This window comes from Triticum aestivum, chromosome 4D (genome assembly GCF_018294505.1).
Source record: "Triticum aestivum cultivar Chinese Spring chromosome 4D, IWGSC CS RefSeq v2.1, whole genome shotgun sequence".
NCBI lineage: Eukaryota > Viridiplantae > Streptophyta > Magnoliopsida > Poales > Poaceae > Triticum > Triticum aestivum.
The window spans coordinates 484,182,734-484,201,517 of NC_057805.1; positions in this window are offsets into that span (position 1 = coordinate 484,182,734).

The following is an 18,784-nucleotide window of genomic DNA, read 5'->3' on the forward strand; positions in this document are numbered from 1 at the left end:
CACAGATCAGTCTCCGACGCCTGCTTCAGGGCCTTTACGAGAATGGAATTGAATCAGATAATGATTAATCAAGCATGATAATTAATTAATGGTATTAAAACAAGAATTAAAGAGATGGTAGCTAGCTAGCTAGTACTACTTAATTACTTACCTTGGGTCGATACCAAAACAGCTTTTTGCCCATTTGACTGGAGTCACCTTGATGAACTTTGCCCAAGCCCTACCCGCCGGCAAAGAAAATTAATAAAGGGGTTATTAAATAGTTCTTATCAGGAAATGACAAACTAAATAGGTCGAGATATAGTTAATAATGATTGAAATTATCTGTTGACTATCCCAAACAAGATGGTGTAGTCACTTTCTTTTTTAAGTATTGAGTCCAATACTTCAACTTTTCCTTCTTCAACTTTAATGTCTAACAAGATCTAGTGGAAACTGCATGCGCACACGTTTGCATGTCTTAATTAAGCGGGCATGTGCATAACACTAATCAACTACCCTAAACCCTATACACTTAATTATTAACATCTAGCTAGCTAGTAAGCAAAAAACAAAATTTGTAGTACAAGACAGTGTGACTCACAGGAAGTTGTAAGGAAGTAGTATATCTTCATTGGTATTGAGGCGCTTGAAGAACTCTAGCATGTTTTCCTCTAAACTTGCTCGACAACTTGGAATATTCCATGTGTACTCATTAACGGTATTTGGGTCAATGAACCCAATGCCATAGCGTCCAGATTTTTTCATTTCATACATCTTCATCTTGCATAATACCACATAAAAGAATATAGTGAGGATAATTACAGGTAATGATTGATCAAAATGATCACTACAGCTAGCTTGAGACTTAAATTACAGAAAGAAATCACTTACAGACAATAGCAACTGACGATAGATTTGTCGAGTGCGTCTTGATTGTATAACTGAAATAGTTATGAATACTCAACGAACACAGCTTTCTCATGGAAGTAATGCTCCTCCTTGACATTCACCATGAGGGACTCTCGATTGGAAATCTTGGTAATGTTCATGTACCATTGATGCAATTCATACATTCTCGTTGAGAGGTTCTTGACCTCGTCTGGCTCGACCAAAGATTGGCCCCGGACATATTTCCGTTTTATTTCCTCCTCTCTAAGGGGAGACATGGGCTCGATCTCGAGGAGTTGTCCAACAGTGATCTTGAGCATTTCAGCCTGCATTATATGCTCCTCGGTTATTACCACATTGTCCAGCTGGGGAACGTTAACGGTTTGCCAACAATAATATTGGGCACGCGTACTCTCATGTGTTGTTGGCACAACAAGCGGGGGGATCGATTGTGCCGCCTGTTCTCCCAGCTGGGGAACGGTTTTCCCTCATTTTTTTACAGCTGCTTGTAATTGGCCCGAGCTCGAGCTCGCTTCTTTCTGTAGTCGTGCTCGATGTGCCTTCCTGATTTGGCGCTCATAGTCTGAGTCAACAGGCTTGGGAGCTAGTTTTCTTGCCATATGAATAAAGTGGTCAATAACTTTCTCAGGCACTTTCTCCCTTGGCGGCGGTGCCGGTTTCGGTCCAAAATGGGCGTCCACTTGGGCCCGCACTATGGCATCATTTTGCTCCTCAGTCATGTCGTAAGGCCTCTGAGGAAGAGGACCGAGGCTTGGACCATATTTATATCGCTTGCCTCCGCCTGTACCTTCTGTACTACCTCAACTCGTACCGCTACGCACCATAGCTGCGGCGTGTCTCTTCTGCGATTGCTGAGGCGGTGGAGACGGCTGACGTGGCTGAGTTGGAGCAGGAGTCTGCTCACGCATTGGTGGACTTGGAGGAGCGGGAGTCTGCTGACACGGTGGCGGACTTCGAGGAGGAGTCTGCTCACGCGTTCGTGGACTTGGAGGAGCGGGAGTCTGCTGACACGGTGGCGGACTTCGAGGAGGAGTATGCTCACGCGTTCGTGGACTTGGAGGAGCGGGAGTCTGCTGACACGGTGGCAGACTTCGAGGAGGAGTCGGCTCACGTGTTTGTGGACTTGGAGGAGCGGGAGTCTGCTGACTCGGTGGCGGACTTCGAGGAGGATTCGGCAGACGCGGTGTCGGTGGCCTTGAAAGATGATGCAATCCTTTCTCCATAGGATGATACGATGTATGGACTCTCCCAGTGTGTGCTCGTCGTCACCTCCAGGAATGTCAAGTTGTAGCCCCGAATATGGGTCCACCACCTCATCAACCAAGACACGAGCATAGCTCGCTGGAATCGGGGTGCAGTGGAAGGTTGCTTCGGGGGTGATTGTAAAAGCAACGGCGTCCGCCACCTTCATGGATATGTTCTTCATTTTGAAGTGTAGCTCACAGTTAGTGTTCTCTATGATGTCATCCATAGGGTATGTATCCAGCAGTGCGTCGCCCGGGGCGGAACCAACGTTGCTTCTCGGCATGGATGGGACGGTGCTATCCAATGCTGGACGATCATCCGCTTGCTGATGTCGCTGCTGAGACCCCCTTTCCTGGCTAAGTGAGTCGATCTGCTGCTGCTGTTGCTGGAATTTGAGTGCCAAGTCCGCGTGCCTTGCTTCTAGGCCTTGAAGGCGTTCTGTGTCCCGCTTCCTCTGCTCCTCCTCCAGCTTCCTCTTCTTATCCTCCTCCATCTTCTTTCTTGCACGGGTCCTGTAGTCGTCGTTCCATTCCGAAAAGCCCTCATACCAGGGAATAACGCCCTTGCCTCGTGTTCTTCCCGGGTGTTCAGGATTTCCCAGGGCGTGCGTAAGCTCGTCGTTCTCTCTGTTGGGCGTGAACACCCCCTTTCGAGCATCTTCTATTGCGTCAAGTAACTTTTGTTCGGCTCCTTTTAGACTTGCCTTCTTCGAAACCAGGCCCGTCTTCGGGTCCAACGCCCCCCCCATGCGCATAGAACCAAGTTCTGCACCTGGGGGGCCAGCTCCTAGTAACCGGAGTGACCCCTGCATCCTCCATCTCTTGCTTAGACTTATCCCACTTAGGCATTGCCACCGCGTAGCCACCTGGCCCCAGCCTATGGAACTGCGTCTTTTTTGCGGCATTGGCCTTGTTTTTTCTCGACCGTTCCTTAGATAATTCTGATTCCTTGAATTTCACGAAAGCGGGCCAGTGTTCTCTTTCCGTCTCCAGTGTTCCCTTGAATTCTGGAGTCTTCCTTTCTGCAGCGAGGTAGTTGGCCCATACAGTTTTCTTGTGGGTGTTGAATGCAATTGCCATCTTCTTAAGAGCAGCGTCCTTGACATTCTGCACATCTGCATCAGTGAAATAATCTGGTACGGTGAAATGTTCCATCAGAGATTCCCAAAGCTTTTGTTTTGCTCTGTCGTCGACCCAAGTAACATTTGGACGTTTAGTTTTTGGCTCTTTCCATTCTTGAATGGAGATCGGGAGTTGGTCCTTCACAAGAACTCCGCACTGACGAACGAACTTGTTCGCAATGTTCTTAGGCGTGAGGGGTTCGCCACTAGCTTTGATGGAATCAATGTTGTACTTTACACCCTCCTTAAACTTTTTGCCCGGGACTCGCTTTGTCCTGCTGTCTGTAGAAGCAGATTTGCTCGATCCGGAGGGCTGAAAGAAGAAAGATCGATTCGTTAATATATCTTCAAATAAAAAAACATGTGATGATCACTAGATGCCTGCTTATATAAATATACCTCGCCGGTAGTCTTTGTTATTTCAAGATCAACATTGTATTCGTCATCATAATCATTGTCTGCGTCATCATAATCATAATCATAGTTCATGACTTCATCAGATCAATCGTCGAGATCGAATATCTTATCATCACCCTCCCCGGTATTGTTCAGATATTGGGAGCCGTCATCTGCTTCATTCAGATCATCTGGCCTGTTAGGGTTGCGTATGATCTCGAACAGGGCCTCTTCTCCCTCTCTGCCGGTATTGTCCGCCATAGCTTTTATTTAACTAATACAGAAGAAATATAAAACAATTTAGTATTCAAATTACAATGCATGGATGTAATCAATAAGGAAAAACTGAATCATATAGTACATGATATGCATCGTATCGAATAATATATAATCTCGAATACATCGTCTCGAATAATATATAATCTCGAATACATCGTCTCGAATAATATATAATCTCGAGTACATCGTCTCTAATAATATATATATTCTCGAATACATCGTCTCAAATATTATATATCAAATATATCACTGGCTAGGTAGCTAATAAAGATCGAATAATACAGAAGAATCTAGGCCACTCGCGGTTCCTGGGGCGCGGGCGGTGGACACCCAAAGAGAAGGAACCATCACAGGATCATATCTCCTGTCATCTGCCTAAAGAACCTGCCAGGTATTGGAGAACCTGACGTCCATAGCAGCGATGTAGCGATGGACGTGCTCGTCCTCCTCCCTGACACGGCAACGCACCACCTCCGGCGGGGCCGGCTCCCTCTGCACCGAATGTGGCCCACGCGAACGCCACCAAAGGAGATCAGGGTCGAGGACGGGACCCGAGGTCGGGTTCCTCACCAAGCGGCGCGCCCCTCCAGGTAGCACCTCCCAGTGCCAGCCCGGCGGGGCCCAGTCCTGGACATGGGTCAGCCGGACGTCGTCGCAAACGGGTCGACGGCGAGGATGCGGGCCGGGCATCGTCGAGAACAAATACTATATGCCCGCAAAAATTAACATTTTTTAAATGATTGGATTGTGATAACTAAAATTCTATATGCAAATTCTAAATTTTTCTATAACAAAAATTATAAGAAACTAAAAAAACATCGATCATCGTCTAACAATTTGACATTAATCTAATTCATCTAGCTAAAACTAATTCTAAAATTTCTAACATTTCTAATATTTCTATAACTAAAAAACAGAAAAATTGCTAACATTTCTATAACTAAAAAACAGAAAAATTTATAACATTTCTAATATTTCTATAACTAAAAAACAGAAAAATTTCTAACATTTCTATATAACAAACATTTCTAATATTTCTATAACTAAAAAACAGAAAAATTTCTAACATTTCTATAGATATTTCTATAACTAAAAAACAGAAAAATTTCTATAACTACAATTTATAACTAAAAAACTAAAAAACAATGTGTTTGTGTGTGTGGACATGGCGACCAGGGCAGGAGCTCACCGGCGAGGCGCGGCGACGGGGGCGGCGACGGGGACGGAGACGGGCGGTGACGACGGGGATGGGGACGGGGCGGCAATGACGGGGACGGGCCGGGCGGGGACGACGGAGCGGGGCGCAGCGACGGGGCGGGTGCGGCGACGGGGACGGCCGGGGCGGCGACGGCGACGGGGACGGCGACGGGGGCGGCAACGGGGGCGGCGACGAGGGGCGGCGGCGACGGGGCAGAGGAGAAAGAAGCAGAGGGAGAGATGAGAAACTGAATTTTTTTGAAGTGTTTTCTTATATAGAACACCCCTTTAGTACCGGTTGGAGCCACAACCGGTACTAAAGGTCTGTTTTGGCCAGGCGAAGCGGCGGGAAGCGCACCCCCTTTAGTACCGGGTGGTGGCACCAACTGGTACTAAAGACCCCCCTTTAGTACCGGTTGGAGCCACGACCCGGTACTAAAGGGTGTGCGCTGCCAGGCGAGGGGCGCAGAAGTTTAGTCCCACCTCGCTAGTTGAGGAGCGCCAAGACCAGTTTATAAGCCCCGGCGCGGGCACTGCATTGAGCTCCTCTCAAAAGCAGGCCTTCTGGGCCTACCTCTCCTACTCTGCCTGTGGGCCTACTGGGCTTGCGGGCCTGCATCCTGGCCCAACTACAGGTTGGGTTTCTAGTCGTATGCAGGCCGCTCTGGCCCAGTAGGTGGGCTTTTTATTTTCTTATTTTTTGCTTTATTTATTTTTGGTTTATTTATTTTTGAGTTGTTTTTTGCTGTATTTAGAGTTTCTTTGTGAATATTTTTGCTTTAGGTACAAAAAATTACAAACTTTCTGTTAGTGCCGGTAGTTTTCAAATTTGAATAGTTTAAATTTTGAATTATTTGAAATTTGTGTGAATCACTAGTTTGTGAATAACTTAACTTTGAAAATAGATTTTTCAGTGATTCTTTTTTCTTATGTTTAATATTAGTGTGTTTTATCATTATATTCAATTTGGTAATGCTTAGGTTATTTAAAAAATGAAATGCCTTTGTAACAGATGAGTTTTCGTCCGAAACCCTGATACTTCGAAAGAGATTGTCCATTTTGTACACGAAGTGCATCCAGTTTTTGCGGTAACCCTCTCTACTTTTTTGCACATGCTATGTGGGTGAAATTATGATACCATGCCAACTTTCAACCTTTTCTGAGTTCATTTGAAATGCTTTTCAATTTCAGGGTCATTTAGCTGAAAAAATCAGTAAATGCATGAAAGAATTTGTTTGCACATAAAATTTCTTCGCGTTTCAAATGCCAAAACACATAACTACCCTAACTATTACAGAGATTCCCTCCTGGGTGTGAAACACAGAAGAAAGTGATGATAGTGAAGCCGATCACATCCCAGATCTTTGGGTGTGAAACTTTTTCTTCGCGTGTGTCCCTTTGCGCCGTAGCCATGGAAAATCTTCATCATTTAACTGGATGCTCGGGTCAATATTCACTGTGAATGGAGCAATTTCATCAAACTTTTCATAATCTTCTGACATGTCTGTCTTGTCATCCACTCCCACGATGTTTCTCTTCCCAGAAAGAACTATGTGGCGCTTTGGCTCATCGTATGATGCATTCGCTTCCTTATCTTTTCTTTTTCTCGGCTTGGTAGACATGTCCTTCACATAGAAAACCTGTGCCACATCATTGGCTAGGACGAATGGTTCGTCTGCATACGCAAGATTGTTGAGATCCACTGTTGTCATTCCGTACTGCGGGTCTTCCGTTACCCCGCCTCGTGTCATATTGACCCATTTGCACCGAAACAAAGGGACCTTCAAACCACGTCCATAGTCAAGTTCCCATATGTCCTCTATGTAACCATAATATGTTTCCTTTCCCGTCTTGGTTGTTGCATCAAAGCGGACACCACTGTTTTGGTTGGTGCTCTTCTTATCTTGGGCGATCGTGTAAAATGTATTACCATTTATCTCGTACCCTTTGAAAGTCATTATATTCGAAGATGGTAACTGGGACAGCGAGTACAGGTCATCTTCAATAGAGGCGTCATGCATGGTACGTGTCTGCAACCAGCCGGCGAAACTCCTGGTTTGTTCACGTGTAATCCAGTCATCAGACCGCTCCGGGTGTTTGGAGCGTAGAAAATTCTTGTGTTCGTCCATATACGGAGCCACCAAGGCGGAATTCTGTAGAACTGTGTAGTGTGCTTCAGTGAGAGAATGTCCGTCCATACATATTAGTTGATTCCCTCCTAGCGTGCCTTTTCCATCCAGTCTGCCCTTATGCCGCGATTCAGGAACACCAATCGGCTTAAGGTCAGGAATAAAGTCAATACAAAACTCAATGACCTCCTCATTGTGATGGCCCTTGGAGATGCTTCCTTCTGGCCTAGCACGGTTATGAACATATTTCTTTAAGACTCCCATGAACCTCTCAAAGGGGAACATATTGTGTAGAAATACAGGACCCAAAACGTTAATCTCTTCGCATAGGTGAACTAGGACGTGCGTCATGATGTTGAAGAAGGATGGTGGGAACACCAACTCGAAACTGACAAGACATTGCACCAAATCATTCTCTAACCTTGGTATGATTTCTGGATCGATTACCTTCTGAGAGATTGCATTGAGGAATGCACATAGCTTCACAATGGCTAATCGAACGTTATCCGGTAGAAGCCCCCTCAATGCAACCGGAAGCAGTTGCGTCATAATCACGTGGCAGTCATGAGACTTTAGGTTCTGGAACTTTTTCTCTGCCATGTTTATTACTCCCTTTATATTCGACGAGAAGCCAGACGGTACCTTAATACTGAGCAGGCATTCAAAGAAGATTTCCTTCTCTTCTTTGGTAAGAGCGTAGCTGGCATGACCCTGATGTATGTCGTCTTTTCCGTGCATACGTTGCTGGTCCTCCCATGCCTCAGGTATATCTTTTGTCTTCCCATACATGCCCAAGAAGCCAAGCAGGGTCACGCAAAGATTCTTCGTCACGTGCATCACGTCGATTGCAGAGCGGAGCTCTAGGTCTTTCCGATAGGGCAGTTCCCAAAATATAGATTTTTTCTTCCACATGGGTGCGCGTCCGTCAGCGTCATTCGGAACAGGTTGTCCGCCAGGACCCTTTCCAAAGACTAACTTCAAATCCTTGACCATATCATGTACATCAGCACCAGTACGGTGGCGAGGCTTCGTCCGGTGATCCGCCTCACCTTTGAAATGCTTGCCTTTCTTTCTTACGGGATGCCTGCTCGAAAGAAATCGACGATGTCCTAGGTACACATTCTTCCTACAATTGTCCGAATATATACTGTCGGTATCATCCAAACAGTGCGTGCATGCGCGGTATCCCTTGTTTGTCTGTCCTAAAAGGTTACTGAGAGCAGGCCAATCATTGATGGTCACGAACAGCAACGCCTTTAGGTCAAATTCTTCCCCCATGTGCTCATCCCATGCACGTACACCTGTTCCATTCCACAGCTGTAAGAGTTCTTCAACTAATGGCCTTAGGTACACATCAATGTCGTTGTCGGGTTGCTTAGGGCCTTGGATGAGCACTGGCATCATAATGAACTTCCGCTTCATGCACAACCAACGAGGAAGGTTATACAAACATAGAGTCATAGGCCAGGTGCTATGGTTGCTGCTCTGCTCCCCAAAAGGATTAATGCCATCTGCGCTTAGACCAAACCATACGTTCCTTGCATCATCTGTAAACTCCTTCCCGTACTTTCTCTCGATTTTTCTCCACTGCGACCCGTCAACGGGTACTCTCAACTTTCCGTCTATCTTACGGTCTTCTCTGTGCCATCGCATCGCCTTGGCATGCTCTTTGTTTTGGAACAAACGTTTCAACCGTGCTACTATAGGAGCATACCACATCACCTTGGCAGGAATCTTCTTCCTGGGGCGCTCGCCCTCGACATCACCAGGGTCATCGCGGCTGATCTTATGGCGCAATGCACCGCATACCGGGCAAGCGTTCAAATCCTCGTACTCACCGCGGTAGAGGATGCAGTCATTAGGGCATGCATGTATCTTCTGCACCTCTAACCCTAGAGGGCAGACAACCTTCTTTGCTTCGTACGTACTCTCGGGCAATTCGTTGTCCTTTGGAAGCATATTCTTTATCATTACCAGCAACTTTCCAAATCCCTTGTCAGATACACCATTCTCTGCCTTCCATTGCAGCAATTCCAGTGTGGTGCGCAACTTTTTCTTGTCAGCTTCGCAATTCGGGTACAACAATTTCTTGTGATCCTCTAACATGCGCTGCAACTTCTTCTTCTCCAAATCACTTGCGCAGTTTCTCTTTGCATCGGCAATGGCCCGACCTAGATCATCAGCGGGCTCATCTGATGCCTCTTCTTCAGCTTCTTCCCGCATTGCCGGCTCAGCTTCTTCCCCCATTGTTGTATCATCGTATTCAGGGAACCCATGGCCAGGATAGCTGTCGTCGTCCTCTTCTTCTTCATTGTCTTCCATCATAACCCCTCTTTCTCCGTGCTTGGTCCAAACATTATAGTGGGGCATGAAACCGGACTTAAACAGGTGGACGTGAATGGTTCTTGACGTAGAGTAATTGTGATCATTCTTACAGACAGCACATGGACAAGGCATAAAACCATCCGCCCGCTTGTTTGCCTCAGCCGCAAGCAGAAAAGTATGCACGCCATTAATGAACTCGGGAGAGCATCGGTCATCATACATCCATTGTCGGCTCATCTTCATTACACAACACCGAAAAGACCAAATTAATACAAGTTCATACATAAAGTTCATACATATATAGTTCATACAACACTTAAATGCAACAAACAAATAACTCTCTAGCTAAAGCATTTAAATGCAACAACAAATGCGATCAAGATCGCAACTAAGGTAACAATTGATCCAACAGCATAATGATACCAAGCCTCACTATCAATGGCATATTTTCTAATCTTTCTAATCTTCAAGCGCATTTTCTCCATCTTGATCTTGTGATCATCGACGACATCGGCAACATGCAACTCCAATTCCATCTTCTCCCCTCAATTCTTTTCAATTTTTCTTTCAAATACTCGTTTTCTCTTTCAACTAAATTTAACCTCTCGACAATAGGGTCGGTTGGAATTTCCGGTTCACATACCTCCTAGATAAAAATATCTATGTCAACTTGATGGGCATAATTTGTCATAAACACGAAATGCAACAACTAGTTTTAAAAGAGAATATACCACATCCGAATCATAACAAGGACGAGGGCCAACGGGGACGGATATCAAAACCATGGCACTATGTATAACAAACAACGTACGGGTAAGATAATTATACGAGTAACTATATATCCAAATCACACAAACATCAATTTGGTAATGTAAAACATTCATGAACAAGAGGCTCACCACAAGGTGGTGCCGGCTACGGTACGGTGCGGGCGATCGACGGTGGTTACGACGGAGATTTAGAAGGCACTAAGTAAACCACACCTACATATGCAAACTAAGTGTTATTTTTGACCTTAAATTGCATATAAATCAAATACTAGCACATATAATTCCTCCCAAATTACTAAACTCGTAAATTAATCACTATACAAAGCATTGCAAGAGCTAATCTAGCAATGAGAGATGAAAGGACAAAGTTGCTAACCTTTGTGATAATTTGAATGGATGGGGGCCTTCAAATCTTGAGAAATTTTGGGCAAAATGTGTGATGAGCTCGAGAGGAAGATGGGAAGAACAGAGAGGAGAGGGGAAAGGGGAAGAACAGAGCGAGCTCGGGTGGACGAAGGGTTTATGTAGGACGACCTTTAGCACCGGTTCGTGCCACGAACCGGTAGTAAAGGTGCTGGAGGGGCCTCGGACTGACAACATCCTGCCACCACTCACTTTAGTACCGGTTCGTGGCACGAACCAGTGCTAAAGGTTCGCCAAGAACCGGTACTAATGAGAGCGGCCGGCGAGCCGTTGGAACCGGCACTAATGCACACATTAGTGCCGGCTCAAAATCAAACCGGCACTAATGTGCTTGACATTTAACCCTTTTTCTACTAGTGTCAATGCATCCTTTGTTATCATAGAGAAGATTAATAGTCATGGTCTATCTTCTTCTTTTTTGGCGAAAAATGATCCAGATCTATTATCAGAGTTCACCGAAAGTATAAAGCATCTCAAACATAATAAAAAGTACATCAAGATTCTGAGACCACCGAGCGACCACTACCGCAGTCAGAACGAGCCGTCGACGCGCCGCTGTCGCCGCTCCCATATCGGAGTCAGCTTGACCTTGTCGATGACAGTCGGGAAGTCTTCATGCACGTGCCCCTAAGGACCAGCACTCTGGAGCCACAGTCATCGTCGTTGAATCCCTGAATAGATCTGAAACACCTGACACCAAATCTCGCCATATGACAAGAAACCCTAACATCACCGTCTCAAGGAGATGGCGGGAATCTACGCCGAAGCTCCGTCGACTACGTCTAGATAGACGAACTCGAGGAGGATTGGAACCCGGAATACAAACTCGAAGAAGAAGCGCCAACATCCGCCCGAGCGCCGCACCTACGAGGACTAAAAAAATCCTAACATAAACTACTAACCACAGCGGAGGCACCGGGATTCCCCTTCCCGCCACCGGCCGCCAGAACCGCAGGTAGAGAGGAGGTGAATCTATGAGCTCGCTGGCAAAGTCTAGAGAAGAGAGTTTACCCTAGCAACGAAAAGGTAGGGGAGGAAGAGAGAAACCCTAGACGGGTTCCCAACTTTCTATCATGGTCTATCTTCTTCACAAACGGAACATTGATGTTCGCACGGCTCTTTTTGAATCACAATGCGACGAACGGTGCAAGGGTGTAGGCCAAAATAAGATTCGATGAACAATTTAAAAATTATTTGATTGTAGTAGGGCTATCAGCGTATATGAACGAGATAACTTGACACTCGATGAACAATCATCGGTTGATGAAATGCAATCTAGTGTCAAGCTACCTCGTTCACACAAACGAGAATTGATCGACCCATGCAACAAGAGAGAAGTTTGCCATCATCCGCCGGCGTGGCTATTTAAGCCAGTCGGAGTTAGCCTCACGCGTTGAGGTGGGACTAAAATTTAGGGCATGTTCTGATGTCCTCCAGCTCCACGCTTCAAAAACTTCGCAGATGAAATTGTCCCGAACGGTTAAGCCCGAGAAGCTGACTTCACGAAGCTCCTCCTTCCCTATGTGTAAAAAAGAGAAGCAAGGCTGGCCCAGCTCCACCGAAACGTGAGGCGTGGAGTTTGCTCTATTTACAGCGAACTGCCATCGCCAAGGATATGTTGAGGAACGTAGTATTTCAAAAAAATTCCTACGATCACGCAAGATCTATCTAGGAGAAGCATAACAACGAGCGGGGAGAGTGTGTCCATGTACCCTCGTAGACCAAAAGCGGAAGCATTTAAGTAACACGGTTGATGTAGTTGAGCGTCTTCGCGATCCAACCGATCAAGTACCGAACGCACGGCACCTCCGCGATCTGCACACGTACAGCTCAGTGACGTCCCTCGAACTCTTGATCCAGCTGAGGCCGAGAGAGAGTTTTCGTCAGCGCGATGGCGTGGTGACGGTGATGATAAAGTTACTGGTGCAGGGCTTCGCCAAAGCACTGCAACGATATGACCGAGGTGTGTTTCTGTGGAGGGGGGCACCGCACACGGCTAAGAGAAACTTTGGTGTGCCTTTGGAGTGCTCCCCTCCCCTGTATATAAAGGAGGGAGGGAGGAGGCGGCCGGCCTAGGAGGCGCGCCAAGCATAGGGAGTCCTAATAGGACTCCCAAGTCCTAGTAGGATTCCCTTTCCTATTCGGAGTAGGAGAGAAGGAAAGAGAGGGAGAGGGAGAAGAAAAGGGGGGACGCGCCCCCACCCCTTGTCCAATTCGGTTTGGGCAGTGGGGAGGCGCGCGCCACCTCTTGGCCCTTCTCCCCTCTCTCCACTAAAGCCTAATATGGCCCATTACTTCTCCCGGTGAATTCCCGTAACTCCCCGGTACTCCGAAAAATACTCGAATCACTCGGAACCATTCTGATGTCCAAATATAGCCTTCCAATATATGAATCTTTACCTCTCGACCATTTCGAGACTCCTCGTCATGTCCGTGATCTCATCCGGGACTCCGAAAAACCTTCGGTACATCAAATCACATAACTCATAATACAAATCGTCATCGAACGTTAAGCGTGCGGACCCTACGGGTTCGAGAACTATGTAGACATGACCGAGACACATCTCCGGTCAATAACCAATAGCGGAACCTGGATGCTCATATTGGCTCCTACATATTCTACGAAGATCTTTATCGGTCAAACCGCATAACAACATACGTTGTTCCCTTTGTCATCGATATGTTACTTGCCCTAGATTCGATCGTCAGTATCATCATACCTAGTTCAATCTCATTACCGGCAAGTCTCTTTACTCGTTTCGTAATGCATCATCCCGCAACTGACTCATTAGTCACATTGCTTGCAAGGCTTATAGTGATGTGCATTACCGAGAGGGCCCAGAGATACCTCTCCAAAACACGGAGTGACAAATCCTAATCTCGATCTATGCCAACTCAACAAACACCATCAGAGACACCTGTAGAGTGCTACGTCTTGAGCATGTGTTGGCTTTCCCTTGAAGAGGAAAGGGTGATGCAGAAAAGTAGCGTAAGTTTTTCCCACAGTTTTTGAGAACCAAGGTATCAATCCAGTAGGAGGTTACACGCAAGTCGCCTTATACCTGCACAAACAAATAAGAACCTTGCAACCAACGCGATAAAGGGGTTGTCAATCCCTTCACGGCCACTTGCAAAAGTGAGATCTGATAAAGATAATAAGATAAATATTTTTGGTATTTTTATTGTATAGATTGGAAAGTAAAGATTGCAAAATAAACAACGGAAGAAATAACAAATTTATAGTAAAATAATATGATGGAAGATAGACCCGGGGGCCATAGGTTTCACTAGTGGCTTCTCTCAAGATAGCATAATCTACGGTGGGTGAACAAATTACTATCGAGCAATTGATAGAAAAGCGCATAGTTATGAGAATATCTAGGCATGATCATGTATATAGGCATCACGTCCGCGACAAGTAGACCGAAACGATTCTGCATCTACTACTATTACTCCACACATCGACCGCTATCCAGCATGCATCTAGAGTATTAAGTTCATAAGAACAGAGTAACGCATTAGGCAAGATGACATGATGTAGAGGGATAAACTCAAGCAATATGATATAAACCTCATCTTTTTATCCTCGATGGCAACAATGCAATACATGCCTTGCTGCCCCTGCTGTCACTGGGAACGGACACTGCAAGATTGAACCCAAAGCTAAGCACTTCTCCCATTGCAAGAAAGATCAATCTAGTAGGCTAAACCAAACTGATAATTCAAAGAGACTTGCAAAGATAACAAATCATAATATAAGAATTCAGAGAAGAACCAAATATTGTTCATAGATAATCTTGATCATAAACCCACAATTCATCGGATCTCGACAAACACACCGCAAAAAAGAGTTACATCAAATAGATCTCCAAGAGAATCAAGGAGAACTCTGTATTGAGATCCAAAGAGAGAGAAGAAGCCATCTAGCTAATAACTATGGACCCGAAGGTCTGTGGTAAACTACTCACACATCATCGGAGAGGCTATGGTGTTGATGTAGAAGCCCTCCGTGATCGATTCCCCCTCCGGCGGAGCGCCGGAAAAGGCCCCAAGATGGGATCTCACGGGTACAGAAGGTTGCGGCGGTGGAAATAGGGTTTCGTGGTGCTCCTGGATGTTTTCGGGGTATATGAGTATATATATGCGAAAGAAGTAGGTCGGTGGAGCCACGAGGGGCCCACGAGGGTGGGGGGCGCGCCTACCCCCCTGGGCGCGCCTCCTTGCCTCGTGGCCGCCTCTTTGCTTCCTTGACGTCCACTCCAAGTCTCCTGGATTGCATTTGTTCCAAAAATAACTCTCCCGAGGGTTTCATTCCGTTTGGATTCCGTTTGATATTCCTTTTCTGTGAAACACTGAAATAGGCAAAAAAAACAGCAATTTGCATTGGGCCTTCGGTTAGTAGGTTAGTCCCAAAAATAATATAAAAGTGTATAATAAAGCCCATTAAACATCCAAAACAGATAATATAATAGCATGGAACAATCAAAAATTATAGATACGTTGGAGATGTATCAAGCATCCCCAAGCTTAATTCCTGCTCGTCATCGGGTAGGTAAATGATAAAAACAGAATTTTTGATGTGAAATGTTACCTAGCATAATTCTCAATGTAATTTTCTTTATTGTGGCATGAATGTTCAGATCCGAAAGATTCAAGATAAAAGATTAATATTGACATAAAGATAATAATACTTCAAGCATACTAACTAAGCAATCATGTCTTCTCAAAATAACATGGCCAAAGAAAGTTCATCCCTACAAAATCATATAGTTTGGTCATGCTCCATTTTCGTCACACAAGAATGCTCTCATCATGCACAACCCTGATGACAAGCCAAGCAATTGTTTCATACTTTATTAATCTCAAACTTTTTCAACTTTCACGCAATACATGAGATTGAGCCATGGATATAGCACTATGGGTGGAATAGAATATAATGATGGGGGTTGTGTGGAGAAGACAAAAAAGGAGAAAGTCTCACATTGACGCGACTAATCAACGGGCTAGGGAGATGCCCATCAATTGATGTCAATGCAAGGAGTAGGGATTGCCATGCAACGGATGCACTAGAGCAATAAATGTATGAAAGCTCAACAAAAGAAACTAAGTGGGTGTGCATCCAACTTGCTTGCTCACGAAGACCTAGGGCATTTGAGGAAGCCCATTATTGGAATATACAAGCCAAGTTCTATAATGAAAAATTCCCACTAGTATATGAAAGTGGCAAAATAAGAGACTCTCTATCATAAAGATCATGGTGCTACTTTGAAGCACAAGGAAAAAGAGGATAGTAGCATTGTCCCTTCTTTTTTTGGGCCTTCCTTTTTTTATTTGGCCTTTCTTTTTTTTGGCCTTTCTTTTTTGGGGGACAATGCTCTATTAATGATGACCATCACACTTCTATTTATTTACTACTCAATGATTACAACTTGATACTAGAACAAAATATGACTCTACATGGATGCCTCCGGCGGTGTACCGGGATGGGCAGTGAATCAAGAGTGACATGTATGATAAATGCATGGTGGCTTTGCCACAAATACGGTGTCAACTACATGATCATGCAAGGCAATATGACAATGATGAAGCGTGTCATAATAAATGAAATGGTGGAAAGTTGCATGGCAATATATCTCGGAATGGCTATGGAAATGCCATAATAGGTAGGTATGGTGGCTGTTTTGAGGAAGATATAAGGAGGTTTATATGTGATAGAGCGTATCGTATCACGGGGTTTGGATGCACCGGCGAAGTTTGCACCAACTCTCAAGGTGAGAAAGGGCAATGCACGGTACCGAAGAGGCTAGCAATGATGGAAAGGTCAGAGTGCGTATAATCCATGGACTCAACATTAGTCATAAAGAACTCCCATACTTATTGCAAAAATCTACAAGTCATCAAAAACCAAGCACTACGCGCATGCTCCTAGGGAGATAGATTGGTAGGAAAAGACCATCGCTCGTCCCCGACCGCCACTCATAAGGATGACAATCAAAGAACACCTCATGTTTCAAATTTGTTACACAATGGTTACCATACGTGCATGCTATGAGACTTGCAAACTCTAACACAAGTATTTCTCAAATTCACAATTACTCAACTAGAACAACTTTAATATCACCATCTTCATATCTCAAAACAATCATCAAGTATCAAACTTCTCATAGTATTCAATGCACTCTATATGAAAGTTTTTATTATACCCATCTTGGATGCCTATCATATTAGGACTAATTTTATAGCCAAAGAAAATTACCATGCTGTTCTAAAGAACTCTCAAAATAATATAAGTGAAGTATGAGAGATCAATAATTTCTATAAAATAAAACCACCACCGTGCTCTAAAAAGATATAAGTGAAGCACTAGAGCAAAATTATCTAGCTCAAATGATATAAGTGAAGCACAAAGAGTATTCTAATAAATTCCGATTCATGTGTGTCTCTCCCAAAAAGGTGTGTACAGCAAGGATGATTGGGGTAAACTAAAAATCAAAGACTCAAATCATACAAGACGCTCCAAGCAAAACGCATATCATGTGGTGAATAAAAATATAGCATCAAGTAAAGTTATCAATGGACGAAGACGAAAGAGGGGATGCCTTCCGGGGCATCCCCAAGCTTAGGATTTTGGTTGTCCTTGAATTTTACCTTGGGGTGCCTTGGTAATCCCCAAGCTTAGGCTCTTGCCAATCCTTATTCCATAATCCATCAAATCTTTACCCAAAAACTTGAAAACTTCACAACACAAAACTCAACAGAAAATCTCATGAGCTCCGTTAGCAAAATAAAACAAACCACCACTTTAAGGTACTGTAATGAAATCATTCTTTATTTATATTGGTGTTAAACCTACTGTATTCCAACTTCTATATGGTTCATACCCCCCAATACTAGCCATAGATTCATCAAAATAAGCAAACAACACACGAAAAACAGAATCTGTCAAAAACAGAACAGTCTGTAGTAATCTGTAACAAACGCAAACTTCTGGAACTCGTAAAGATCTACCAAAATAGGACGACCTACATAAATTGTTTATTGATATACTGCAATGGGAATCAGTATTTTATCACTTTCTGGTGATTTTTAACAATTGTTTTCGTGAGCAGAAAGTTTCTGTCTTTTTCAGCAAGATCAAATAATTGTTATCCAAGAAGATCCTATAGGTTTAACTTGGCACAAACACTAATTAAAACATAAAAACACATCTAACCAGAGGCTTGATTAATTATTTATTACTAAACAGAAACAAAAAGCAAGAAACAAAAATAAAATTGGGTTGCCTCCCAACAAGCGCTATCGTTTAACGCCCCTAGCTAGGCATTGATAATTTCGATGATGCTCACATGAAAGACAAGAATTGAAGCACAAAGAGGGCATCATAAAACACGTGACAAACACATCTAAGTCTAAAATACTTCCTATGCATAGGCATGTTATAGGCAAACAAATTATCAAGGCAAGCAAAAACTAGCATATGCAAGGAAGCGGAAAGAAACAATAGCAATCTCAACATAACGAGAGGTAATTTAGTAACATGAAAATTTCTACAACCATATTTTCCTCTCTCGTAATAATTACATGTGGGATCATAATAAAATTCAACAATATAGCTCTCACATAAAATTTTCTCTACATGATCCACATGCATGCAAAGTTGACACTCTTCCAAAATAGTGGGAATATCATTAACTAAAGTCATGACCTCTCCAAACCCACTTTTATCAAAAACTTCATAAGATTGATCAAAGTCCAAATATGTGGGATCTGAAGTTGACACTCTTCCAAACCCACTTTCAATATCATTGCAAACATTATTATCAATCTCATATTCATCATGGGGCTTAAATAAATTTTCAAGATCATAAGAAGAATCACCCCAATCATGATCATTGCAACAAGTAGTAGACACAGCAATCTTAGCATCCCCAAGCTTGAGGTTTTGCATATCATTAACACAATTGACATTCATAATAACATCATTGCAATAAAGCTTTTCATCGAAGGAA